Genomic DNA, 14,557 nt, shown 5'->3' with positions numbered 1-14,557 from the left:
CTTTTTTTCTTCTAAACTCATCTTATGTATTCCACTAAAGAAGTTGAGCCAAGTAGACAGACCATGGAAAGGTCAAATGACTAAGAAAATACATCTACTGTGGATGGAAGGAAGATATGTCATCTCCAATCAGATAAACGGGAAAGAAAATCAGAAAGGATATAACGTGGCTGTCCAATTACAGTCCCAGAAATAGAACCTACTTATGATTACTTCTAAGGAAGAAGACAATTTGATTCCATTCCATTCATTTTTTTAATCGCGGAGTTTATAATTATAAGAAAAATTGAATTCATTAGCATTAAAATTTATTTCATTATCATTAAAATTTGTATATATCATAGTCGATTCATTCTTGATATACAAATCTAATATTTGATATCATGTACACCTAATAACTGAATCATTGAAACCAATAATAATGTAAAAAAAAACTCTAATTAATTGCAACGTAGAGCACACGATAGAAAAATAAATTTAGTGCAATAAGAAACTTCATTATATAAGTTCAAATTTCAAAAAATTAATAGATATAAACAAAAGTAAACAAATTAGGTAGAATTAAAATATTAATAAATTATTATAAACTAAAATGAATAATAATTGGTTAATTAGAGCATACGGTAAATTTTGTATATCATCATTTATGTAATATGGGGTTTTCAGAATATAAGCAATGCTGAACTGACCTGTAAATTTTTGCATTAAGTAAGACGGGATTATGGGATATGAGAAGGGATCCATGATGATCAAAGTAGTGGATAGGGAATAATTTAACTTTGCAAAATTGCAACAAAAGGGACACAATAATATTGTCTTCCAAGTAAATTACTCACAATCACGTTACTTTACGATCATATTTCCTAGAACAATTTTGGCATAGAATGATAATGTACACTAAAATTTTAACACTCAACTTTATTACCCCAACGATTTCTTATGTAGCCTTTTTACAATAAAATTTTTACTGTAGACCACTTGCACCATATTTGAACACAAAGTTTACAGTACAAGTATTGCATACACTAAAAAATCATCAAAAGTTTCTAACACAAAGACGCATTATGTTTATCTCTACATAGTTAATCTTTTTTATATTGTCATAGGAAGGATAAAAACCTCCAATAAATATATATATATTAGAACGGCTTCATTTTTTTCAAATTTTGATTATGACTATTGTTGAAAAGTTGTGATATGCTATAAAAATTATGTAACCTAAATTACATTCTCCTACAAAATCATTTTTAGGTCATAAATCTGGTTCAAATTATGAAAAAAGAGAAAAAATATTTACTTAGTCAATATATATTAGGGAGACATTTTTTCAACCTATAAAAATGTTTAACAAGTTTTTTTCTAAAATTACAATTAAGGGGCAGAAAAGTTGGATGATTTGCATATAAAATGCATCTTTTTTTTACAATTTCATAAAGGAAAGATCAAAATGTATTTTCAAACATTTAACTGGATATGCTACCTAAGGATGACGTTGTCGGGAAATGAAATTTTACAAAGGTCATTTTTTACCATATCACAACTTTTCTGAAAAAGCTGTAACTGAAATTCGAAAAAAGTTGAAAAATAAACCACCCTAATATACATTTATGCTTCATGAGGCTTAGCAGGGGGATTATTTTTATTTATAAAGTTCTTTGTATTTGTAATTTTGTTTTAAAATACCGTTAGAAAAGATGAAATATGAACTATTTGCTATTTAAAAACTTTTTAATGAAATAACTTTCTTACGTTATATTATAATCAATAAATGACCCTCATTTCCTCTCATTGTCTACCTACGTATAATAAACAATTTATTGCTTCTTTACCATTGACGTAATAGAATGATAGTTTGATAGAATATGAGCGAATCTATATTGAAGATTCACTTAATATAATTAGTACTTGGTTCATACTTTATATGTTAAATTAAAAAAGAAGTAAACTTAATAATGCAATTGTTGTGTAAGAAGTATAAAATATATATGTGCTAACTTTATTAGTCAAATAGGGTGAAAGCTAGTTTTATTGACATTATTAATACATGAAAATTACGATGTAGTTTTTTTAGTCTTAACTCATTTTCTAAATAATGAGTATATAGTCTCTGAACTGAGGATCAATTTCCCTATAGGAAAGAAAAAAGAAAAAATTGTCTAACCATCTGTTCGTCCAATAACTTTCCATTTAATATTTTGATCTTAAATATCCCGGGGAGAAAAAGGTCGAAACACCTAGGCTTTATGACCCAATGGAGAAATTCCATACATTTTTAACCTTTGATTTTGCCCATAAATAATGTATTTGCGGCTTAACGAACTAAAAACAGTAGTTTTATTTACAAATTATCCAAAGAGCCCAAAAAATAAGAACAATCATTTTATAGCTACTTTTCATGTCTTTGTTCTTTTTCGGACCAATTTGTAAATGTGATGTTTGTTTTAATATAATTGATCCATATCATATTACATTATTGGAATCCAAGATTGAAAAATATAATTTAAAAAAACGTTATTTCAGATTAACTAGCTAGGAAAATAACTCTCTCAAAATCTGTTTTTCTTCACCCTTGTAATCAAATTTTATCCTTTGCTTTCTTTGAGAGGGTATCGCCTTCACGGATTCTTTAGCTTTTACTAAAAATTCATTGAAATTAACTTTAAGATTCTAAGCAATAATGTGTTGATATTTTTTTTATAATTGCTGAATTTTTTTGTTACAAAAATCGCCTTATCTTGCAAAAACAGCATAAAAAATAAAATCCAGTTTTCTTTTTCCTTCTATTTTTTTTAAGAGTTCAGTCTTTGTGTTCTTCTTACGGATATAGAATAAAAATATTATCTGTTAGATAAATACTTGTTTATAGATTACCACAACTCAAATTTAGTTCATGGATCTTTTACAGTTAGATTGTAAAGAGTTGATCACAAATATAAATATAATCTTTTATTATCCTTGTTTTACTGAATATTGTCAGGTTTTAAGTTAATACAAGATTTTTATTGATCTTGTCGACAAGAAAATAAGTTATTGGAGAAATTCTGTTTATCCAATGACTATATTATATTTAATTTGGTTTGTCAAAAGGTCGAAGAGTTTCGATTTTATTTTGAATGTATATGATTTTGTATCATATTATATTATTTGAAATTACATTTTGAAATTTTTTTTTCAAAAAAATTTATATTTATATTTGAAATTTATTTTTGAATTATTTTCCAATATTTTTCTTGAATAGCTATGATTTTGAAATTTTTGACTATTAATTAGTAATGTAGCACATTTCGTTAGATTGAATGGTTTAATAATTAATCTAACATATTAATTTTTCTAAAACGCTGTAATATGTAGTATACAGATGGTATTCTATCATTAGAAAATTTTAAAACTTTAGGTCAATTAAAGTACCTCCAAATATTTATAAAAAGGGCTCAAAGTTGATTACGTGTACTTTTATTTTTTTAAATTTACTACAAAAGGATTTAATCTCACTCACGAAATGTTGATGCAATGAGCTCTCAGGGTTTTGGTAAATTTCAACATTTCAACCAAAAAAAAATTATACCAGATACCATACCCCTCTAATTAAACATTTTTTTAACAAAAAATATAATTATTTTTGTTCAATAAGTTGTAGTTTGGTTTTTTCTTTTCGATAAAAATAACATTTGGGATCTTAATTTTTATTACCTGTTATACATATGCTAGGATCTTTATGATATGAAACTGCATACAAGAATATTTATGTATTTTTCATAACTCAAAATTTGGTTAAAACTCATATTCAAGCTAAATAATCAGTATTATAAAAAATAGTTTCATCGTACAAATAATTTCAAATGCCTATAAAATATACTTATTTAGTTGTTCTATTAATTATCTGTCCTTTTTTATGATATAACTTATAGGCATATAGAACCCAAAAACAAAAGTTATTCTCCCATGATTCGATTGTAATTTTTGAAAAAGTCTAAGATACACTTCACACAAATAAATCAAACCAAAAATGTATAAATAGCAAATCTAATTTTTAGGAATAGGACAAAGCCTTTATAATGCAATTTCATGTAAAGTCCCATTTTTAAAATATATTTTTGAAGTCACCAAATTTTTTTGTAATGGTATTTATTCATATTGTTGATGATGTGCATTTAAAAAAATATATTTAAACTGTTAGGAAGAATTTTTTTACTTAAAAAACAATTAAACATTCTAGTTTAAAATTAGACCACTTACTCAAGATCTAATAACAATAAAAAATTAACTAATTAAAATATTACTAAGATAAAATAGAGTAACTAATGGATTAAAACTCTTTAATTTCTCTTGAAAAAAAAATTTATTCTGCTGGACAATTCTCTTCATCGTAATATAGTATCAAATGGAATCTGATATACAATAAATAATCAAATCAAGGGAATAGTCTCAGCAGCTATCTACCAAGTTTTGGATATTTAGGGGAAAAAGTAGAATATTGTTGCCTCAAATATTGCTAGTAAATTGTTACTCTATGATCTAGCAGATTTTGTTTGTGTTTACTTCGAGTCATTTTCCTAATATAAGGCCCATAGTAGTAAAACGTTTCTTCACTTCAGTATAAACTAGCTTTGGAGTTGCAAGTCTTCAAAATATTGACTTAAGACTTTGTCAAGTAACAATTCTTCACCTATGCTATTTTGTAATATAAATCATATATATTTCGATTAGTTTTAGGCGAGTTTTCTAGCTAACACTTTTTTATAACTTGCTTTACAGATATTACCTTCTTATTCAAGTCATAATGAATAGATAAATCCTTCAATTTTTTTAGAGGATTCTATCATTAAGAGAGATAAAAATATACATACGAGCAGATAAAATTATATAAGTATATTTTATATTTATTGAAGTTTTATCCAAATAGTTAATCAAAAAGACTATTTGAATGAAAAAGTTTACCGAAATGAGTTAAAATGTAAAAAATATGCATTTGTCACACCTTTGAATAAATTAAAAGTTATTAATATATATTTCAAGTTTTCAACAGTTCTAATCTTTTATTTTGAAGGATAAGGTTTTTTTCATTAGTATACATATACAATTGTAAACTCTGATATGTTGTTATACTTTCGGTACGTTAGATTTATATTTAAAAGTACTAGCAATCTATTTTTTGTTTTGTTTTTTGAAGCAGTGTACATATTTACGTGCTTGCATGTACATAGGATTCAATATTCGTATATTTAAGTATAAAAAAGGGGAGAATTGCAAAATATCTCTATTTCTCGAATATCAAAAAAACTACAGCCACAAAATGTACGATACAATTTGACAATTTATTGCAGATTATTTTTGATGGAAAAAATATTTAAATCAACTCCTTCAAAACAATGCATAAAAACTGATTTTGATGGGTAAAAGTAATTTTTCTGAGTAGCAATACTTCTGCAATAATGCAATCTTTTTTTCTTTTTTTTTTAAACTGTAATTTATAGTATTAAAATATTGATTATTGAAATAGGGGGTAATATTGAGGAAGGGCCATAAATTCAACTTTAGCTTTGGATGATAGAGCAATCACTTTAAAAAAAAAAATCTGAATCTATGGTACAATAAATTAGTACTTCAAATGAAAGAATTTTATCTTGATTTGAAGACAATGAATCCTTGAGATATCCTAGATATTTTACAGCCAGCCAATCTTTCAATTAATTCAAACAGAATTGTTAAAAACTAACCTAATGATTCCATCGACAGTATAGCTACATCAATGCAAAATTATCCAATATATACATTACACATATTAAAAATACTTGTTATGGTATTCACATGGAATTTTGATACCTTTCAACAATATTGAATTATCTATCTACGAAATTTATTTTTATATCTTCTCTTACTTCGTAAACAGTTTCCCTTATTATCTTTTTTCCAACTATGTGTTCATATGATTTTAACTCTCTACTAAATATTATTTAACTATTGCTTTAAGTAGAAAAGGGCTTTAATGATCCCAATATTTGCAAGATTCTTCATATTACTTTGAAAGTAGATTAAAAATACACGCATTCATAGTTGTAAAAGTAATTTTTGGGGTAGAGGCGGCGGATTTTTTTGTTTTAATATTTTATGCTTGGTTGTATAAATTCCTCTATATTTACTTTATTCACCTTGACAAGTTTAAAAATGTAATATGTCAAATGTTTGATTTTATTTTATTTTTACCATTTGACCTTTATTTTGATCACTTGAAACAAAATTGATCATACTAAAAATGATTCAGACTTTAAATATTTTTCACGACAATTCATGAGAGTTTTGAATAAAGACCAAACTTTTTTGTAACTATTTAAACTTATCGTTCGTAATTTTGAGGTTTTTATGGAAAGGAATATATAGGTATTTTTAGTTGACGAGATGGAAAAAAATTATACCTGTTAAAAGATATATACATTTTTTTCAATCGATAGTACAATTTTATGAAATTCTAAGGGTAAAAAGTTGAAATCGTATGTGCACAAATCACTGCGTTATATCACCTCAATTTCGACTTTATTTGGCTGTCCACTGTATACTTTTTTGCTTTTTTCCCTTTGTCAGTTTTCTAATCATTTATTGGTCGAGATTGAAATAGCTTTTGCTCATAATTTATCAATTAACAACAAATATTGGAAAATAATTCTATAGTTGGGACAAATTGTCTAATTAAAAATGGAATTTGGGAATGGAGGTACAGATACAAAAATTTTAGCCGATGCCAAGTCTTTGTAATGTATAAAAAAATTGTTAATGTTTAACCTTCTCATACGCTAGTTATTCCTTTCTCTTTGCACTATTGAATAGTTTTTATACTTTCAATGCATGAAAGTATGCATGATAAATATTTACTAGCAATTTCTAAACATGTATTTTTTAGTTTTGTATTCCTAAATTATTAACTCAAAAATAATGAAAACTAATCTGTATCAATTTAGCTACAATTGAATTTTATGCAAAAATTTGTTATTATTAATAAAATACTTTTTTTTTAATAATATTAGACGATATTTTTTTTTGTCTGTGTTAATATTTAAAAAATAGCTCTAAGAGTGTGATAATAACATTAAAAAAACCTTATAACTTTTAAAGATAGGTTATTCTTTACTATGATCCACATCTCCTTTTATTGGTTGACCATCTAAAATAATAGAATTAGAAAACAATATTTTTGCATAATACTGTATATAAATATGTATGCAAAGTATCAGTAAAATCGGCAGTATTGAGCAGATTCTGATACCATTAAAAACCCCAATTCTGATTGATTGCGGTGCATCTGTAATTTTGGCAATTTTTGGGGGTTTTTTTTTAAGGAAAAGTTGCTACATACAACATTAAAAAATGTCTAATTTTGTTATAAAAGTTTTTATCAGTATTAAATATAACTAGATATAAATTATTCTTATATTCATATTTTTTTGTTAAAATTTCTTTAAATCTAGCATGTTCTTCATCATCCAATTATGTATTCACATAAATTAAAAATAAATTACTAAACATCTGGATATGTTTTACACACGCAAACTCTATCGTAACACCTTTGAAGTGAAATAAAGAAAAAAAAGACGTTGTGTTCACAAAAAGATCCTTATTTGAATAATTGAACCGTTTAGTTAAACATCGCATTAATTTTAGATGAATAAATGCTACAAATCAAAATGAAGTAACTTAATTTGGTGAAAGGAAGCTCTAATTCGTATAAAAGATTTGATTTGATTCCTATCACCTTTTCATCTCAAATACCCTCTATTACTGTGAATTGCATTTTATTAAAAACACATTGAATAAAAGTCCTCATGAAATTTCAATAAGACTAATATTAATCAATAAAGTTGTAAATTCTAAGCAATTTCTGTATCTAAAAAAACCATCTGAAAAGTAAGATGTTAACACAGAACATTGAAGAACGTTTGGGAGGGTAGCAGCTCAGATGTCAGGATATTTCATCAAATGAGCCACACGGAGGTATGAGTGGACATAAACACACGTAAACCCCACTGTATATCTAACAAAGATATACCCAGGAATTACTCCGATGTTGATCCAACAAGGTCTCACATTCATTAAAACTCCGCAGTAAATTTTCCGTATACACTTGGTCTTTTATGAGCAATCTAAACTCGTATTTACTTTATATTATTTTCAAGAATAATGATAACAGCTTTGGAAAATTGGAAGAAACTACTCCATTTGTCAACAACAAAATATTTTTCGTCCAAGAAAAAGCTTAGAAATGACAAATCTAGTTATTCAGTGGTTAGTTTTTTCATAGCTATGGAAGTATTTAATTTGTATAAAAAAGAGGGTCTCTTAAAGAAACAATTATCATATTTACATTGAAAAACTGATGAAATTACCAATACATATAATTTCTGCTTGATGCTATTGTATTGATCTCACAAACATTCCACTAAACTTATTATTTATTACATGCTACTATCATCGTCATCACTCAAACTAAAGACATGGTACATTTTGAAGTCTGTTTGATATTTCTTTCATTATAAATTGATCTTAACGACTCACTGTGACAGCTTTAAGAGAAAATAAATATATATTCTTTTAAAAAGAAATTATACAGCAATTATTTTAGACTGTAAATTATGTTACTTTTTTGTTAATTCTTAAAATGTATCTCTTTTAAAAAAATTAAATCACTACCATTTAGGAAAGTAAATAGTACACGAAAATAGTAAAATTCTTTTTAATTTATATACATATATGAATCACTTTAGGAGTATACATATATTCTTTTCAGAAGTTAACTCAGCATTAAAGGTTTATAGTAAAATTTTATTTGTATAAGACAAGTTAATTAGTTTATAAATAAGGGGTTTCAGGATTTGTCCAAACTTGGGAAACTACGATTGTGTACCGACTCAGGCATAATGAAACATAGTTCGAGTACAAGACTTTTGTGGTTGGGAATCTGTCCAGTGTTTTTTTTTTAGTTTCCAAAGCTGATATAATTATTCCTTCATTATTGAGGGGGTACATCTAATTATAAGGTAGGTACATTTGTGTTTGCTCATTATAACAAATAGAAAAGGTGGGTTCACTGAAATGCTTATGCACAATTTTGCACACATCTCTTATGCTTTTAAATTATTATTATCTTTATTTAGTTATGTTTTATTTTTCTAAAATTAATTATGAATTGAAGTGCAATAATTCATAATAAAAAATGAGACACTAAACGTGATGAATGAGTGAGTAAGCACTTCAGTGAACCCCCTTAATGTTGATAATTTGCTGGGGAATTGTATGTATAAGTTTCTTGTTGGACTAGGAGTATAATCGTAGGTCGGCATTGGTGTAATTCTTCCTATATTCTTACTCGATTTAGAGTTGGCTTTGTGTTTATTTCCTTCCTCATTCTCTCGTAGCTGATATTATCTAATCTAATAAAATATCATAACAACTAAATTGTTCTTTTAGCAAGTATTCTTCAAACTTTAAGGGTTATCGTGTCATTCAATTTATTTTTAGAACATATCGACCAATCATATAATTTATTTTTAGAACATATCAACCAATCATATAATTTACAATTTTACATATTAGATAAAGTTTGATACATTTTTTAAAGAATGTAATCAAAACAATAAAATAATATCATTTGCGGGATTTTTAATGTAAAAGTATATCCGGATATTTAGTAATCCATGTTTAAAGTGTAAACAAATGTATGTACCAACATGATTTTCTAAATCTTCTCAAATATTACATATGTATGTTAGATATATAAATCAAGGGAAAAAAGGTTTTAATTCAAGAGTCTGTCAAAATTACAGTTGTGTTAAAAATTTCCTGGTTGCCACTCTATGATTTTACATATATATATATATATATATATGATTGTATAATAATATTCCTCTAAATCTTGAAAAAAATGATTGTTTGCTTCTATAAGAACTCTGGTTTTGTTTAATCAAGATGAATAATACTATAATCAAATGTACAGTGAGGAACAAAAAGCCTTATCGTCCTTCATCTGCAGCTCTACCACTAAAACAACTTCCAAAGTCTTTTCTATTTCGTCTCTTGATAATCTTGGAAAACATTGATATACATAACAAATAAAAAACTCTTATCAATTACACTGAATCCATTTATAAGTTTTTATTATTTCTGTTATTCCAGACACTTCCCCCTCATTTCCCATTCCATTATTACTTGTGAGTCTATTCTGTCATGGAAAAGAAAGTAAAAGATAATCCTGGATCTAGATTTTAATAAGGCCCTTTTTTTCTAGACATCTTTATCTGCAAAGCTGCTAAACATATTAACTCTCCTATGAATTACAGGGTGGAAAAAGGTAAATCCGGAATAACATTAACCGCTAATTATGAGACTTGTATGAGAGATATAAATATTATTTTTATTCATTTAAAAGCACATTAGAGGGAAAATGATTATTTATAATGCAAACTTTTGTTCTCGATCACGATCTCTACACGGCGCCTGAATGCCTAGGATGCCCTTACTACCTCCTGCTTTCTCTCCTCATCAAAGACCTAATTCACGTCATAAACTATTGATTGAAGAAGGAAATTATCTCCTAAGCAGAGTTTCCATCTCGGCAAGCTTCGATGACGGAAACTCTACTGACTTTTTCCATGCTTGAACGACGAGATACTAAAAAAAACCTAGTTATTAAATTCGATAGCTAACACATTTAGCTTGTCGGAAGTATTAAATTTTTATCATAATTAGCTGTTAAATTTATTTGAAATTTACCTAGTCCACCCTGTACATATATTCATAAATAGTTCATGGAAACTCTTACGTGATAAATATGTTAATAAATTAATTATCTGTTATTTTAAAACTTTAGTAGATTTATATTGGAAAATTATTAATTTTATTTAACATATTTCAAAAGTTAGTAGGTCGGAAGTCATTTTCTGAATGACTAAATTACTGTCCATTATATTTGAATATCACTCTTGATAGATTAGGATCTTCATATCAATATTTAATAAATAAATTACTGATTATACTAAACGCTTATGATGTTACAAAACTAATATGAAGCGTTTAAGGACATCATTTTGATCGTTTTATATTTCGGTGAAATTTTCAAGTGCTAAAGAGTGAAAAAGGATTTAAAAATTGAGTGGGGGGGCGAGGGGTTAAAAGATAAGTTTCATTAGGAATTTCGATAATGGTCTTCAACTTTAATCAACATTTCACTTGTCTAATTGTATTGTAAATATGAATATTGAATAAATTCATAAATTGACTACAAACTACTCAGATTTACAATTATACACCTATCAATAAAGTAAAAACATAAGAATGATTTCATACCGTATCTCCTCTCGCACGCTTTCTCTTATTTATAGTTTAAATATTCATTAGAGTGTACAAAAATGAAAATATTAATTTTAAAAACTTTTATTTTTCCTTAAAGCTCAAAAGAAACAAATTGTTGAAAAGTTTTTTGACAGAAAAAAAAACGAATAAAATATTTTTTAGTTTTATTTATTTATTCAATTTGAATTTTATTTGACTTCACTATAAGGAAATGAGCATACGATATGTCTTATGCACATGTAATAAAAATAAATGGTTTTATACTTATATAAAACATTCAACAACGGGTAAAACAAAAACTTTTTTAAAATTAAATATTACATTTCTTCAAGTAGATCAGGGTTAGCATAAATCATTCACTGAAATCGAAGTCAAAAATACTTAATACATTTACGACATCAGCCGGGGGAAATGATACTCCAATGTTACTGCCACTACTTCCAATGACACTCTAAATTATAATGAAGGCTAAAAACCTTGTTTGGAACATATGGGACTCATAAACTCCCATGTCTATTACCCAGCGATCATATTAACATTTCTCCATGATCCAATTAATCTCCTTCATGAAGAAAATTCTTCTTCTTTTATAGAAACTTCATATGTCGGACCGTTTTTAAAAATTTGAGATCCTGAAGTCCATTTCATATTTTTGTAAGGGTGTGGTGTTTGTAGAACTAAATCTTTAAGTAAGAATTGGTAGCATTGGAAACAATCTAACGGTTCTAATTGTGTTTTTGGATCAGGTTGAGAACAGATTTAAAACGAACGAATATTTCCTGAGCCTCTTTGGAAAGAGAACTCCTTTTGACCAACTTTAGGCACCAAGGAGCTAGTGGAAGATGATATACAGCAATTTTAAGTAAAGGGAAGACGAATTTACCTTTATATCAAAAATAAAGTTGCGTTTTAGGTCATGGAGAGTAAGGACGTTTTCGTCTGTTGTGATTTTTTCACTATTTTTGAGATAGATTTTAGGTTAAACATTAGCTACTAAGACAAGTCCTCCTACTACTTGAGACCGTGGTCTCTTTAAGGTGAGATGTTACGTATATCGAAGAATGTGCCAAGCCATTTATCTTCCTCCATTAATGACTCCTCACTTACAGAAGGGATAGAAGTAGCAATCAATTTGATATTATATACATCAATTCTCTTTTGACGATTAAGTCTCTTCCATTGGATACACCACTTACGGGTCTTTGAGTTTACTTTTATCCAATTAGGAGGAGTGGGTCCATCCCTTTTCCATTCAACGCCTAATATATTAACTGTTTTAATTAATGCACAGCCATCTATCTTCAAATCCAAAGAAGGATTATTGTGACCTATAGACGTGATAGAAGTTTTGTTGAAATTCACCCTCATTCCCCAAAACCCTAGTGAATTTTTCGAAAGCAAAAAGTATAATTTCCAATTCTTTACTCGAATTTCCTTCAATCATAAGCATAATGTCATCAACGTATAAACCAACCAAGTTGCATATATTACCAAAACAACCCCGAAACCCCTGTACATATTTACGATTCAAGGTTTACGGTTTACATGCTCCGCTTGTTAAAGCATTCCTGTGTGGTGCAAATCATTTGACAAGCGCAAATCGAAATGGATATTAGGGGAAACAGTCTGCAAAGTTGGTACTTGTATTTGATCAGTCCTAATCGATGGTCAAAAAGGGGTCAAGGGGCATTAATCAACTCTGACCTCGCCGCACAATTGATGGGGGCTGGGGGTGATGCTGTGTATTCAACCTGTTCCTACCCTCCTTCTTTTACACTCTTAGTCTGTAGGTGTTTTACTATGTTGCTATTCTACTTTAGTCTTTTAGTGTTGATCTTACCTCCTGTTCGGGAACATAAAAAAAGAATTTTAAACTATCACTTTATATACATAACTCTTGTATTGGTTTTTTTTAGGAGAAGGCTTCACGGGAGTTGGTACACTTCTTTTGTGTTTCCCTTTCATCACTCGGGTAGCTTCATTGAATTTAGAAATATTCAGCATTCTTAAGGGACAATATAAATTATCAATTCTCCTATCGAAAGCTCTTTTGTATTTTGCAAATAAACACTACACTCCCAATTTCGTATTAAGCAATATTTACTATGATACAAATAAACAATTAAATATACCTCTTTGGATAAGAAAATGTCATATATTTGAATCTTACTTTCATAAATTAGAAGCTCGAGATTTTACATGTTTTTATCTTAAATTTATAGAAAATCCCAATACCCTTCGTTGTGAATTGTTTATCTATCTTTCATGATTGCAATTTTCAATTCAGGCATATATTCTTGCACTCTGCTGCCGATAGAAAAAAATATCAATTTTATTATGATTGGATATTCAAATAAAGGAATGCATCATGTCCGTGTAAAACAGAACTTGTATCTAAAATTATGGAGGACAGCTAAGGAGATCAAAGATGATTCATTTTTAGGTTTTCAAAATTTTAAGACCTAATGAATTATGTGAATAACTCTTTCAGTTAGTTTTATTGTATTTTGTCAATTATTTATGGTAGACGTACTAGTCATGAACACTGTAATTCCCTGTATATATGCACTACTTTCAAACAAAAGTCGTGAGACATACAGTAGATTTTGGGATGGATTAATAAGAAACACATATGGAGCTACATTTAATCCCATCAGGGTATAAGCTGATTTTGAACTAAACACTATATCTACAACTAAGGATGTTTTCCCTTTGACTCAAGTTGGAAGTTTTTTCATTTGGATCAGTCGTTGTGGAGGCAAGTTCAAAAGGGGGACTTACTACAGAAATTGACTTTCCTCAATGCCTCTAACATAGTTCGTGTCAACTGTCGATGTCTAATTCTATTCAGTAATCCCTTTAATCCATATTCCTCATCTACTCCGGATTTTGGGACATTAGGAATCCTTATTTCCCCTATTAAAGTGAAGGACGTTTGTGTCTTGTGTCAGATTATCATTTAACAACTTTATTTCAATGACTTGAAGTCCAGAGTATTCTCTGTGTCTGTTTGAACAAAATACTAGATAGCAACTCCTTGGTGAATGTGTGGAATTGAATCTTACAAACGAGCATGTAACTTCGTCACTCCCAACATTAAAGAACAAATCATTGTGATAATATGGAACATAACTACATATAGTGATAATGAATAATTAATTGTAAACAGTCTTTCAGTTTTATTCAATTCTTAACATATACTGAGCTTTTTATGTGATAA

This window comes from Lepeophtheirus salmonis, chromosome 1 (genome assembly GCF_016086655.4).
Source record: "Lepeophtheirus salmonis chromosome 1, UVic_Lsal_1.4, whole genome shotgun sequence".
Taxonomy (NCBI): Eukaryota; Metazoa; Arthropoda; class Copepoda; order Siphonostomatoida; family Caligidae; genus Lepeophtheirus; species Lepeophtheirus salmonis.
Note: the sequence above shows the minus strand (reverse complement) of the source record.